This window comes from Amphiprion ocellaris, chromosome 8, assembly GCF_022539595.1.
Source record: "Amphiprion ocellaris isolate individual 3 ecotype Okinawa chromosome 8, ASM2253959v1, whole genome shotgun sequence".
Classification (NCBI taxonomy): Eukaryota; Metazoa; Chordata; class Actinopteri; family Pomacentridae; genus Amphiprion; species Amphiprion ocellaris.
This window is the reverse complement of record NC_072773.1, coordinates 28192533-28206923: the sequence shown is the minus strand read 5'-3', so window position 1 is coordinate 28206923 and position 14391 is coordinate 28192533. Positions and strand designations below refer to the sequence as shown.

The window sequence follows — 14391 nt, the reverse complement described above, 5'->3', positions numbered from 1 at the left end:
ATAGCATTTGGTCCAGAAAACATCATAGTATAGCATGTGGCTCAAAAAACGTCGTAGTGTAGCATGTCACTCTAAAAACATCATAGTATAGCCTTTGGTCCAAAAAACGTCATAATATAGCATGTCATCCAAAAAACGTCATAGTATAGCATGTCACTCTAAAAACATCATAGTATAGCCTTTGGTCCAAAAAATGTCATAGTATAGCATGTCGCTCTAAAAACGTCATACTATAGCATGTCGACCTAAAAACGTCATAGCATAGCATGTCGCTCTAAAAACTGGAGTGTTTTTCACGGCCTCCTTTACATTATTTCATCATATGGCACGTTTTTACATGTTGAAATATCGTACTTTTTTCGACATAGTATACTATGGCATTTTTTTGCACCAAAATTCATGATGATTTTTTTTTCAAAGAAAACCTTTCTGGAGTGTTTTTCACGGCCTCCTTTACATTATTTCATCATATGGCATGTTTTAACAACATGTTGAAAAATCGCCTTTTTTTTCAACATAGTATACTGTGGCGTTTTTTTGCGTTTACGTTGTTTTGTCCCGGCTGTCTGAAGTAGGTGAGGAGCAACACCAAAACAGTCCAAATGCTGGTTTCCAGAGGGTTAGACGAGTATTTATTTGAAAGAGGAAGTTTACAACAACACAACATGTGAGGGGGTTAAAAACAAATGGGTGTTAGTAAAATAAAAATAAATAAACAGAACTAAAAGTGAACTTCATGTTGACATTGATGGGCATTCCAACCAGGAACAAAGTAAAAGATAATCAATACAAAAAAAACCTCTTCCTGTTCACCTCTTCAAGCCCAAAAACACACTGCAGTAGCACCCTAAACTAAAACTACTAAAGGGTTCCCTGTTTTCCTTTCTGAACAATTCAAAGGTCCCTCTCTATCTCCCCACACATCCACCAACCACTGGAACACATCTCCAAAGTTCTGCCGGGCCAGCTCAGCTTCCCCTCAGAAGAAGTGCCACCACCTGCCAGATGAAGGAGCCTTTTGAGAGGCAGCTGGCATCGTGATTGGACTGTACTTTGGTCTGTTCCAATCCAGCTTCAGCTCCAGAGACGGCAGGCGGGACGAGTCAACGGAGGCCTGGTGGACGAAGGCATGCAGCTGAGTACAATCCAGAAAACAACAGAGGAGGAGTGCAGCGGCCCAGGGCCAGAACAAACAGAGTAGCATCGTATGTCTCTTAGAAAACATCATAGTATAGCCTTTGCTATGAAAAAACGCCATCATATACATTGTATATTGTGCAAATAACAAGTCAAAGGAAAGAGACATACATTGTAGAATTGTAGTAATTGTGGGCTGACTGATTTACTGATTATAGGTATTTTATTTTTTACTGATTTACGGTAATAAATACATTTAAAAATGGCGCTACTTTGGCTCTGAACCTGTATCTACCTGTGGTTGCTCTGTCTTCTGGAGTGATTTGATTGGTTATACGTCACGAATAAAACTCCTTTAATATCTGTAAACAAAACAAAAACGTATCAACAAAGTTTTCTGTTAGAGTTTGTGTTCTTCTAAGTTTAACTCCAAGATTTTAAATACTTTCATTTACTGCAAATGAATATCGACTCCAAATCTCTCACTAATAATCATTATCAGCCTTAAAAACCCACAAAACACCCCTCTATACTCGACCACACTTAGTACAGTCCGGTTCCCCCTTCTATAAATCTGCTTGGAATCGTCCACTTCCTGTTTGTCAAAGTGGCCTTCTACCTGGACAGGTTTTGTTGGAGCTCATGCAACAAACATTTTGGGTAACTGCACTTTAATATGAATGGATGACACTGAATTAGAGTCTGAGTGAGACTGAATTAAGATGTGTAGCTCTGTCATTAAATAGGAAATTATTTCTCAGAATTCACAGAGAAAAGTCTGAAATGTTTGCTAGGTTAGCGTCCCACATATTCTTTGGATCAGCTAAAGCTAACTCTCTCCAACTTCTGGATCTCTTGAGTTGCTTGTTGTTAAAATATCTTGCTAGAGGTGCTGAAGCTCAGAAAGTCTGAGATGTTTGTTCAAAATAAGCTCATTGTCATGTCTGATCTGAACTGTCCTCTTTTGTTTGAACTTTCCCTAAACTTAGGAGTTAATGACGGAGCAGCACATCCAGACTCAGTCTCATTTATGTAGAGATTAAACTTCAGTGTCATTCATTGATGTTAAAGTGCAGTTTTTCAAATGTTTGTTGCACATGCTCCCGACCAAACCAGTCCAGGTGGAAGACGATGTGAAGAGAAAGCTCCAGAGGATGAATATCATACATTTACGTTGGAAATAAATGTCCTTTAATTTGACATTGTCATGCAAATGATGTTCAAATCTTTGAGTATTTTGTTGATGTTGGTTTCTAAATGTTTTTTGACACTCGGCCCCAAAGATTAAAACCTTCTACGGCTCACAAGCTGCAACAATTCACACATTATCAACTATCTTTCTGACTAAACTAAGATAAAAATAAAAAACTGCCTGATTCCTGCATCATGAATGTAGATCTTTTTGGTTTTTATGACAGTAAACTGAATATATTTGGGTTTGACATTTTACAAACCAAAACAAGAAATGAATTGCTGGAGAAAACAATCAACAGATTAATGGAAAAAGAAAATGTGTTTCCAACATATATGGCTGAATTACTCCAACATTACAAGATATATACAATTTTAATTCAATTTTATTTATATAACGCCAATTACAGGTCAAATTGTCTCAAGACACTTTATTTTTATATTTTTTGTCATATTTAAAATATGAAAAAGTAAGAAATTAAAACCTCTTGACTAATCCAATTTATTATTTGTTTTTTAAGAGACTAATGGACGACTAAAATAACTTTCTAAACTAAAACTAATAAACATGAGGTCAAATAGAAGGAAGAGTTTTAAATACTGCAGTCCCACAACGACACAAAGTTTGTCAACAAAAACTAAATCTGCTGGTGGATTCCATTAAAGTCCTAATAACTGATAATAAAGTGTGATACTAAAGGTTTTTGGTGCTAAAAATCTCCAAGTAAAGATATCAAGTTGAACATTTGGATGGAGGTTGATAAAAGTTGACCTCCTTTCATTTCTCTGGAGCGACTCCATGGATTTTATGGATGGTGGTTAAAGACCTGCTCTTCTAGTGGTCTTCCTTCTAGTCGCTGTAAAAAGTCAGTCCATCCTGGCCGACTTCAACACCTCTTCATGACAACTTGTTCTGCCTTGGACCTGGTGGAAACTCCAGAAACTCGGGAAAACCTGTCGAGACTCGAAGAACTTGTGGAGACTCGAAGAACTCGTCGGGCGGGGGAAGGTGTGGTGGGTGGTGGGGGAGTAGAGGGGGGAGGCCACCACCCACCTACCCGCCTACTCTCCGCCCTGACTCCACCCAGACTCCGCCTTTGCTCCACCCATGTGGTCACTTCGGAAACTACGATGCCAAAGGGACGACGAATTTATTTCTTTTTATCTGATCTGTAGCTCAGTGAGTTAAGGATTTGCCTATGGAGCTGCAGGTCGCTGGTTCAAGACCAGACACTTCTTAAATTTTCTCAAAATCCTGACAAAGACAAAGAAAGAAAAAGGCCGGTGGCGGGTCTTGAACCTGCGACCTTCCAGTTGGTAGTCTGTCTTCTTACCTCCTGAGCTACTCGCTCAGATACTAATTCTTCTTTTTTTTGCGCATTTATCATCTATTTTTTGTCGTTTTCAAATTTTTTTTTTTAACTTGAGTCTCGACTCGACAGTTTTTCTCAGGAGGTTGGACTTCAGCCTTTGTGCTGGAGGGTTGAACCCTCAGTTCCAAGACTTTCCAAAGCCTCCACACCTCCCGAGTCCTCAGGACCTGAGCTTTCACACAGTCTGAGGGCTGAAATTTTCTAAGTCCCACAGTAGTTCTGTTAGTTTGAACCTTCAGACAGTCTGAGGGCTGAAGTTTTAAAAGTTTCTCAGTACTTCTCTGTTAGTTTGAACCTTCAGACAGTCTGAGGACTGAAATCCTCTAAGTTCCTGAGTAGTTCTCTGTTAGTTTGAACCTTCAGACAGTCTGAGGACTGAAATCCTCTAAGTTCCTGAGTAGTTCTCTGTTAGTTTGAACCTTTAGACAGTCTGAGGACTGAAATCTTCAAAGTTTCTCAGTACTTCTCTGTTAGTTTGAACTTTCTGGTTAACAGAAACCTTAAAACTTGTGACCATGAGTCTTGATTTCACATTTAGACCATCCATCTGAGTTCTTCTCAGACTTTCACCTGTGGGTTTTTTAGAAATCCTGAACAAACTTTGATTCTCTTCACTGAACAGTAAAGTTTGTGGAGATCAGAAGGTAACATTAGTTTGATCAATGCCTTCAACTACTAGTAGATTGTATCTGGAAAGCAGTTTTCTGAAATGAGCACTAAGTAAATCTGTCCACAATCAAACCAAGAACTCTTTTTGATCGTTTTATTGTCTCTTCTGTTTAATTTGATCTAAAGTCTAACTGGTGTCTTTTCAAATGTTTTGTCTTTAGTTTGATTCTTCTTAAACGTTTAGTTTTGCTCTTCTCACCTTTTATTCCTTTCTGTCTGATTTGATTTCGAAATGTTTTGTCTTTTTAATGTTTGTTTTTTCAAATGTTTTATCGGCTTGTTTGAATTTTTTTTCTTTCCCAATATTTAATTTTTCGATTAAATCCTTAAGGTTTTTCTTTTTAAATGTTTTACCACCTTTTAGTGTTTAATTTTCTTTTTAAATGCTTCATTGTATTTTCTGTTTAATTCCTATTTGAAGTTCTGTCTTTAAGATGTAATTTTCTAATTAAACATTTAATTTTTTAATTAAATGTTTTGTCTTTTTCAAGGTTTAATAATCTAAATGTTTTGCATTGTTTTTAAATGTTTAATATTCTTCTTGCTTAGTTGTATTTTTTAAATGTTTAATTATGGAAAACATTTTATCTGTAATTTTGAATATTTGTATTTTAAAAATTTTGTTTAATCTCATAATTACATGTATTGTATCTTGTTTGATTATCTAATTCAATACAAGACAAAATATTGAATTATATAATCAAACAAGATACAATACATGTAATGAGATTAAACAAAATTTTTTAAATACAAATACTCAAAATTACAGATAAAATGTTTTCCATAATTAAACATTTAAAAAATACTTTTTAATGATTAAACTTTTTAAAAGTTTTATTGTATTACATTTTTTCCTTTGATTTAATTGCTTTTTGTTATGTAGTTTATTTCTTTAATCTTCTTTTTCTGTCAAGATTTTAACCCCAACCTTACAAATGAAATAAACCCTTAAATCACAATGAAAATACTTCTGTTGTCTCAATCATGAGTTAGTCAATTATTCAGTTTATCAATTCAACTTTATTTGTTTAGCACCTTTCACACAGATGACAGCAAGCAAAGAGAAAAAAACTGTGCTAAAACTATGATTAAAACTCAAAAACATTTAACATGGTAATAAAATATGTTGTGTCCAGGGGATGGAGGGGGTTTATTGAAGTCTTCTTGGGTTCACATGGGAAATCATTTAAAATATAAACTTGATATTCAGTCTAAAGAAACTGCAGAGCGACAGAAGAACCAACAATATCTCCCATTTTCTCCTTTAATGAGTTGACTCTTCTTGTGCTTTCAGACCAAAGAACTACAGACTCTTCACAACCTGCCCAAACTTTTGGTACAGGACCTCACCACACGGGTCAAGAAGGTTTCCATCTCATTTCTACTCTGAAGCTCACCTTCTCCTGCTCAAACTGCTGACAAATGTTTCTGCTGCTCTAAAGTCTGGTCTCCAGAACTTCCTAAAAACTCTCAAAGTCTCTTCTGCTGCAGGTTGCTATGTAGAACTGTTGCAGAAAACCTCACTAAACCACATGGAGGGGCCTCAAGATAGTCGTCCAAATGAAACTGTACAAAAACCAAACTAGCACAACCCAAATGCTAAAGTCTCCTGCAGCCTACCAGAGAACCTCTGAGAACAGAGAATCAGGACAGGAACTCTTACCTTCTGGACAACCAACGTTGGTTCTCCAACAAGAATACAGAATGTGTCTGACCAGAAACCTCTGAAGACTCACTATAGCCAAGATAAAGACACAACTCAGCTGCACCAAATCCACTAATCACTGCACACATTAGCACCATGTGCTAATTGTGGCTAAAGAACCACATTTACCAAGACAACTATCCAGTACAAAGCCCTAAAACACACCAAGAAACACATTAAAGATGATTTTACTGCTGGAAGCTGCAAGCCAACGCCTAAAGAACAAACTAAAGCAATGGAGCCAAACCCAGTTCACTGGTGAAGAGAAGCAGAGGAAATGTTTGACTGCAACTAAATAAAGCAGGAAGACACTGAGCTGCTCAGGTGTTCCTGATAACACCAAGCAGCCACCTGGACAGCCAATAGGAACACAGCTTACTGGAAGTCCAGAGGGCTGGGTTAGTGAAGGAAATTTAGTTTAAAGTTGAGGCAGAAAGTTAACAAAGAAAGTTGAAAACCACCTTCTGATACCTGAAATCTTTTCACACAAAGAACACCTGAACATGTCAAACTGGTTCCATAGTAGAACCATCATTGTAAAAACGTCATAGTATGGTGTGTTGCTCAAAAAACATTAGGACCCCGCTGTCTAGGGTTGCCGAGGAGCAACACAAAAACAGGACAAACGCTGGTTTCCAGGGGGTTAGGTGGGTATTTATTTGAAAGCGTAAGTTTACAACAACAGAAAGTGTGAGCAGAAAAATCACAAAGTCTGTCTTTAGTTCAGCTGAAAATATTAGTTTTTGTCTCTTTTATTGACCAAACTTTTCAGGAAGTAGATGAAGAATAATTAAAGCTCTCATGTAGAAGTCCAAATTATTTTGGATCCTTGTGGAGAGTTTAATCTTAGAGTTTGTACAGCTGTTGAGTTTTTAGAGTCACATGGATTTTGACATTTAATAACCGAGTCCTGAAATAAAATTACAGTTGTGGATTTCTGTCATTTAGTCTGTACTAAACAAATAACAGCAGCATAAATCTCAAACGTCATTATGAGGAGTCTGGATTGAGGTTTCTCACTTGATAATGATCAAAACATGAAATTTAGGTTGGTTTAAAGGAATATTCCACCTTAAATCTTTGAATGTTGACCTAAAAGGTTGGTTTCAGGAAGTATTCCACCTACAAGGTCCTCAAACATCCACCTTAAAGGAACATTCCACCAAAAATCCTCGGACATGCACCTAAAATGTTGGTTTAACTGAGTATCCCATCCAAAATCCTCAAAGAGACCTGAGGGGCTGGTTAAAAGAAATATTCCACCTAAAACCTCAAATACAGACCCGAAAGGGTGGTTTAGAAAAAATCCTTCAATGTAGACCAAAAAAGTTAGTATGGAGGAATATTCCACCTGAAATGTAGACCTGAGAAGTTGGTTCGGAAGACTATACCATCCTAAACATCCTTAAATGTAGACTAAAAGACGGTTTGGAAGAAAATTCCACCTAAAATCCTCCAATGTAGACCTAAAAGGTTCGTTCAAAGGAATATTCCACCTAAAGTCTTTCAATGTAGACCAAAAAATCTTGGTGTAAAGGAGTATTCCACCTTAAATGTAGACCTAAAGGATGGTTTGGAGTAATATTCTACTCTAAAATCTTCCAATGTAGACCTAAAAGGTTTATCTGATGGTATATTCTACTCAACATCCTGGAACATTTACCTAAAAGGTTAGTTTAATGGTATATTCCCAGAAGAACCCTTGAACATTGGGCTTAATGGTATATTCCACCCAGAATAATTGTACATATACCAACAAGTCAGTGTAAAGGAAATGTGGACCTAAAAGGATTGTTTAAAGGAATATTTAAATGATTATTTTCATTATTTAATAATCTGTTATCAGTCAGAACCCTGGCAAACTTATTTTCATCAGTTTTTTTTAGTGGAAGTCACAAATAAAGGAGTTCTTGGTTTTTCCCGGTGTTAGTGAGTCAAAAGCTGCTGTTTCAACACAGACATGTTCACATGCATCCACAAACCTCTCAGCACTAAAACACCCACAGACAGGAGGCCGGCTGAGCCGAGGCTCAGCGGCGTCCTCAGACCCACAAGTCGGGGAGTCGGTGAACTTGTTGGTCCGGTTTGAAGGCCTCCGTGTGGTCCAGTAGAAGTCCACGTAGGCGGTGTTGGCTTTGAACCGCAGTGACTGGCCGCCATCGGGTGGACCGACTCGTCCTCGTAGGGCTCCTCCTGTAGCCTTGAGGGGACCACAGGAACATTCAGTAGCTGTTGGAGTTCTTCCTGTCAGGTTCGTGGTAGAACGGCTCTGAAGAATCTTGTACTTGTCTTATCTGGAACAATCTAACAGCCTAAACTGTTAACAGCGGTGTAAAGAAGCAAACAGACAGGCATAGATTAGGACTCAAACTAGATTTATTTTAGAAAACAAATCAGCTTAGAGGCATTTGTTCATACATGTGGCTGAATAGGAGGCCGTCCAATCAGATTCGAGGTCTTCACTCTGTAGGTTGTTTGTTTGGTGAGACTCTTGGACCTCCATCAGCTGACGTGGATGTTTGATGGTCTTCTTCTCTAATGCCAGATGATTCATCCATGAATTCAGCAGCTACAGACTGAAATGAAGCTCATGCTGCCGTTATTGAATTCCTGTTCCAGATTAAATGTTCAGAGCTCACCTTGAATGCAGCCGTCTGCTGTCTGATAGTTTTTCTCATTGTAGTCTTCAATAAAGTCTTTTTCCTCATGTCAGGATGTGGTGAGACTCTTTCTCAGTCTCTGCAGACGTCCCTCATTGTGCATCTCCAGAGAAGAAACTGAAAAACTGGTCACTGCTTCAGCATCACAAACGCTCTCCAGCATTGAGAGTGTTTTAGGAATTCATTCATTTTGTTGTGAACTTTGAAGGAGCAGAAACTTTACAGCTGCCAAAGATATGAGCTCCAATTCTGTATGTTTTAGGAAATGAAGTTCATAAAATGAACACTTGATTATTGAGGATAACACTCATTAAATTACTGAAGAAATCCAACATAAAAACCTGTAAACTCTCAGGCAGCTTTTGTTAAAGTTTGTCTATAATTCTATCATCATGTTCTGGAACCAGGACTCTGCAGAAGTTCCTTCAATCAGATACTTATGTGTTTCTATTTAAGGCCTCAGGTTTGAACGTACAGCAGAGGATTAGAAAGGAATGATTTTAATATTTAAATCACTCCAGTAAATGTTTGGCGTGAAAATTATTAAAATTTTGATTTAGATAGATTTTTGTCAAATAATATTGTAGAGTCTCACTTAAATATATCCAAATGAGTTCAGTGTATTTACATTTTATAGAATATTTGATTTCTTCATCTCAATACTGTAGGGTCTGACCCTAAATATTATAATAATGATGTCAATTTAAATAATATTTTAGTGCAGAGTCATAAACTTTAATCAGCTAAACTTGCATAATAAATATCACTGTACAATCTTAACCTGAACATTCATATTATTGAGGTAAATTTACATAAATCATGATATTCTAGAGTCTTAACTGGAATATTTCTAACATTAATCTTTTTGTACTGTGCTGATAAACAACAATAACCTGACTTTCATATTATATTTGTTGTTTGTGATTATGAGTAGAGGTCGACCGATATGGGATTTTCAAAGACCGATACCGATTTTTTAAAAAAATTTTCAGCCGATGGCCGATATCTAAAGCCGATTGTAGAGGCCGATTTTTAAGGCCGATATCCTTTTTTTTTTTTTTTTTTAAAGCACATCGAATACAAAAGGCAATTTAAACACTAAAAGTATATACATGTATATATTACAAATTAAATACACTAGTAGAACTCTAACATTTATTGAACACAAAAAGTGCAAAAGTACAATAACAAAAAAAATACTTAAAGTTTACCAAAAATACAATTAAAAAGTAACCTGAAAGTGGTTAGGGTTAGGCTTGTTGTTGCCTGGCTCTCTCGCTCCGCTCATGCTCCGCTCTCTGAGTGCCGGGGGTCCTTCTAAGGGAAACGCGGTCGCGGCAGCTGCCCGTACGGGTGCCTGATCACAAATCGGCTTTTTATTTGTAAATATCGGCCGATGGCCGATATTGAAAAAAATCCATATATCGGCCCAAAATATCGGCCGGCCGATATATCGGTCTACCTCTAATTGTGAGACTAAATTCCTCCACATTCTGGAACTGAACTGCATTTCCCAAAATGGAAACATGGACAGAATTTAACACTCATGTATCCATGGCAACACAAAAGTTTCTGCTTCTTACCAAAGTTCACAACACAAGTAAAGATTTTAATGTAAATCTTCAGGGATGACTGCTAACCATAAGTATTCTGATCAATACTTCATGATCAATATCAGGACAGATGTTACAACTCCAGCTGTTCCATTAGACTGCAGTTATTCAGAGAAATTAAAACATCACATTCCTCATAAAAACTAGATGGAACTTTTATTAAATAAAGTGTTGGTGAATAAACAGTGTAAAAAGTGCAAAGCAGCTCTATTAAATCAGGAGATGTGAGACTTCCACAGCATGGATCACCATCTGCTGTGTTGATTCATAGCTGAATGTCAGAATGAACTGAGCTAGAAAAGCTACTTTGAGCTGCAACATTACGGCCTGACAATCCAACACCATCACAGTTTTCATCTGGTTGTTTGGCTCCAACATGCTGTGAAGTTCAGTTTTTACCTGAATCAATACAGAGATTCTATTTCCAACCAAGACTGGAATCAAAATTAGAATGTTATGAGGTTATTATTGCAACTAAATCCTTTCAGATGGAAGGATTTACTTCTAAGTTCTAATTCAACTTTCAGTTGGAGCACATTGCATTCACAAAGAAAAACAGCGAAACCTTCATAGCAACATTTAATAAACCTAAAGCTTCCCTGTTGGCACATTGGTGGAGTTTGTTACTGAGCATCTGAACCTTAAATCCAGAGAGACGACCATCTTCAGTCGAGGCCAGTCAGAGAACTTCAAGACCTTCCATCAGCTGGACCAGATGTGGCATCATCTCCCTCTGAACATCTGGATGACAGGAGAAAAGACAGAAATCAAACACAGATCACAGAAATGCAATTTATTCACTTCCATCATTTTATAAAAGTAGCATGAACTTTATTAAAACTTGACAATATCAGTAATGAAAGTAAATGTTTTTATCTCGTGTTGAAGCTAAATTTAAAGCCAATTTTAATGACAGTTTATCCTGAGAGGAGTGAGAATGGAGCTTTTCTTTCCTTTTTAGAATATTCCCTCAACATATTCTGTTTATTATTGGCTTTAGAAGCATTTTTCTTTACTTATTTATTTTTAGATACCTCAGACATACACTTTGCTGGTTTGCAGATAATTTCATGTACAATGACAATAAAGATCTTCTATTGTAACATATTTTGCTAAAACTAGAACTGTAAACCTTCTCAGCCATCTGCAAAATTCCAACTGCGACAAAGAATTATCTGATGTAGTTATTATTATAATCTTTACTGAACCAGCCCTGAAATTAATAAAAATCTTTATATGGATATGATTTTCTCTGATGAGACCACTATGGAAGCCGTAGTAATTATTAACTATCCTTTGAAGGGAAAGATTGGGTCTTCATTCAGGTGGATAAAAAAAAAAAGCTCTCCCTTAAAAAACAAAAAAAATGCATACAATAAAGTAAATCTCTTCTGCACTGCACACATACTACACTTTTGTATAACTCTGGATGTCAGAGTAAAGGCAGACAGATCCACTGATCAGCCACAACATTCTGACCACTGACAGCTGAAGAGAACAACATCCATCATCTTGTTTTAATGCGACGTTCTGCTGGGAAACCTTGACGTTCATGTGGATGTTTGACATGTACCACCACCTGAACACTGCAGGACAAACAACCCCCTAGTCTCCATGGCAACAGCAGTCCTTGATGCCAGCTGCCACCCTCAGCAGGACACACTAAAACTGCTCAGGAGTGGTCCGAGGAACACGACAGAGCTAAGCTGTTCACCTGGGTTCCACACTCCCCACATCCAGATCTGATTGAGCATCTGTGGGATGGTCCAGGATCAGCCTGGTCTAGGTAGGACCCACCCTGCAACCCGCAGGATCCACAGAATCCACAGGACATCCCAGAGGTTCTGATGAACCACTGCGTCAGAGGAGTTTTAGCAGCATAAAGGGACCAACACAGTATTAGTCAGGTGGTCAGAATGTTCTACTGTTATATTGTCATGCTGATTATATGATCAGTAAATGTTACCATCAATTATAATGTCCACATTGATCAGGAAAAAAAACAAACTATCAGTTCATTCAGAAACTGTGGGGTTAAACCTAAAAACACAGACCTCAACAGCAGTTTGTTTCAAAGCAGAACACCAGCTGGTTTTCACTAAAGAAGCTTTAAGAGCAACAATTAAATGACAGTTTTGTTCTCATTAAGTTCAGAGTCAGCCAAAATAATGTACACACATCAGGAAAAGAAAAACTTTTATAAATATTTCATTTGTATAAGTACTTCTATACATATTGATACCTCTTTCTAAGTTTGATCAAATCACGATAACTTTGTGTCCTGTTGTACAAGGTTTTCCCAACAGATGGCGCTACCCTCACGAATGGAGCATCAACAAGTGACGTCTACAACACAACAGAAATGTCTGGAAGCCAGTGGCCACCACTTTGAGCACCTCTTGTAATTGTAGAGGCCAAAGATAACTTTTATTAATCTCGTGATGTCTGAATAAATTTGGTATTGAAATATTTATGCAAGTTTTTCTTTTTCTGATGTGTGTAAAAATTATTTTGGCTGACTCTGTATAATGGGTTTCTGACAGGTCACCAGGCAACATCTTTTTATAATAATGACAAACATACCTGCATTCTACAGGAGTGATTTTCCTCATGTGCAGGTAAAGATGTGTGAGGAGCTTAGAGATGACAGGAGCAGGAGTCATCCTCACTAATTCAGCTTCCACCTAGAAACAGAAAGACCACAAACAAACACACTGATATACTCTCAAATGTTCAACCTCACAGCCTCAAAATATCTGTTTAGGAAGTGTTGCGTTTCTAAATTCTGCTGAAAGCATTGACAGACATTCTCTTACAAGGTTGTGTAAAAAGCAGCCTGTCCTCTGAGCTACTGAGAAATTTTCCTGAACAAAGTTTCTACGTGTAAATCAGCTCAACAAAAACTAAAGCCTCAGTCAGAGATAACAAGTATCGCAAATTATAAAGAACTTTCTTTGTTAACTCAGACTTTCTGCTTCAACCTCACATAAAAAGGGGAGTTTAACTCGTCAGGTGACTGAAAATGAACGGCTTGTGCAGCTCTAGATCCAAAAGTAGGATGTTTCAACTCATGTTTTACTACAAATACATGCAGTAATAAATAAATACAATGGCTGGTTGTTAGTTTATTCACTATTATTGTCATTTTATATACTGGATTGAACTTGAGCATTGGAAGAGAGAACGAATTTAATGAAATTATGGAGATTCAGAGAGGTAATGTTGTGCAATGTTAAGTTAAGCGTGGTTTAATTCAAACCAGCTGAATGTTAAACTTCAGTGCAGCTGAACGGGTTTCAGTTAACCTTAAAGTAAAATAACTTTTTTAAAAGCTAAAATACACAGCAGAGAAATACAGGTTGAGAAGGTCATTCTAATAACGACGGACAGCTGTGGCAGCAACTAACACAGGTGTTCAGCGGTAAGTTAGCCACCTGTGTTAATTAGCCCGCTAGCTAACTTAGCCGCTTAGCTAGCTAACGCGTCCGGACCAACTGCCAGGGATGAGAATGACAAATGGAAAAAAACTCTGAAAATGTCTGTAAACCACCCCCCCCCCACCCACCCCCACCCCCAAAATGCGCGTTGCAAAGCGCGTTGCAATGCGCGTTGCCGAAAGATGTCGGTGGCGGGATGGCCATCACAAGCCTCGGCTCGCGACGCGTCGGCCGGCCGCTTGCCTACCCCCCTACAATTTTCTCAACGGATTTACACGATTCACAAAAACTATACTTTCGGCGGAAAAAAACTCGGAATTCCGCGTATCCGCGGAAAATTCTCATCCCTGAACTGCTCAAACACGACAAAACACAACGCTTCACAAGTCGCTGACTTAACGTACAACAAAACAACGCTGCTGGTTGGAAATATTTATCTTCTTACCGTGTTTTACTCCAAAAACAAGGTCAACAGCAGCCAGAGATGCTACCAGATGTGCCGACCATAGATATACTGTAGCGTCCGGCTGGACGGAAGAAGGAGGCAGGAGACGCTGTCAATGTTCCGACGCTTTAATAGCCCACCGAACACAGAACACGGTTACC

The 14391-nt window shown here is 37.9% G+C and overlaps 1 long non-coding RNA gene across 2 annotated transcripts; it reads right to left on the bottom strand.

Annotated features, from left to right (window-relative positions):
• Positions 1-5407: 5407 nt before the first annotated feature.
• LOC129349451 (uncharacterized) lies at positions 5408-14391 on the bottom strand. 2 transcript variants are annotated; one of them, XR_008602463.1, is made up of 7 exons: positions 14231-14391; positions 12932-13032; positions 12063-12203; positions 10989-11089; positions 8715-8838; positions 8494-8610; positions 5408-8392 (listed from the first exon to the last, which is right to left on the bottom strand). It is a non-coding gene; the product is annotated as an uncharacterized LOC129349451 (long non-coding RNA). The 2 variants fall into 2 exon arrangements; XR_008602462.1 differs by lacking the exon at positions 12063-12203 and having other exon boundaries at positions 14231-14382.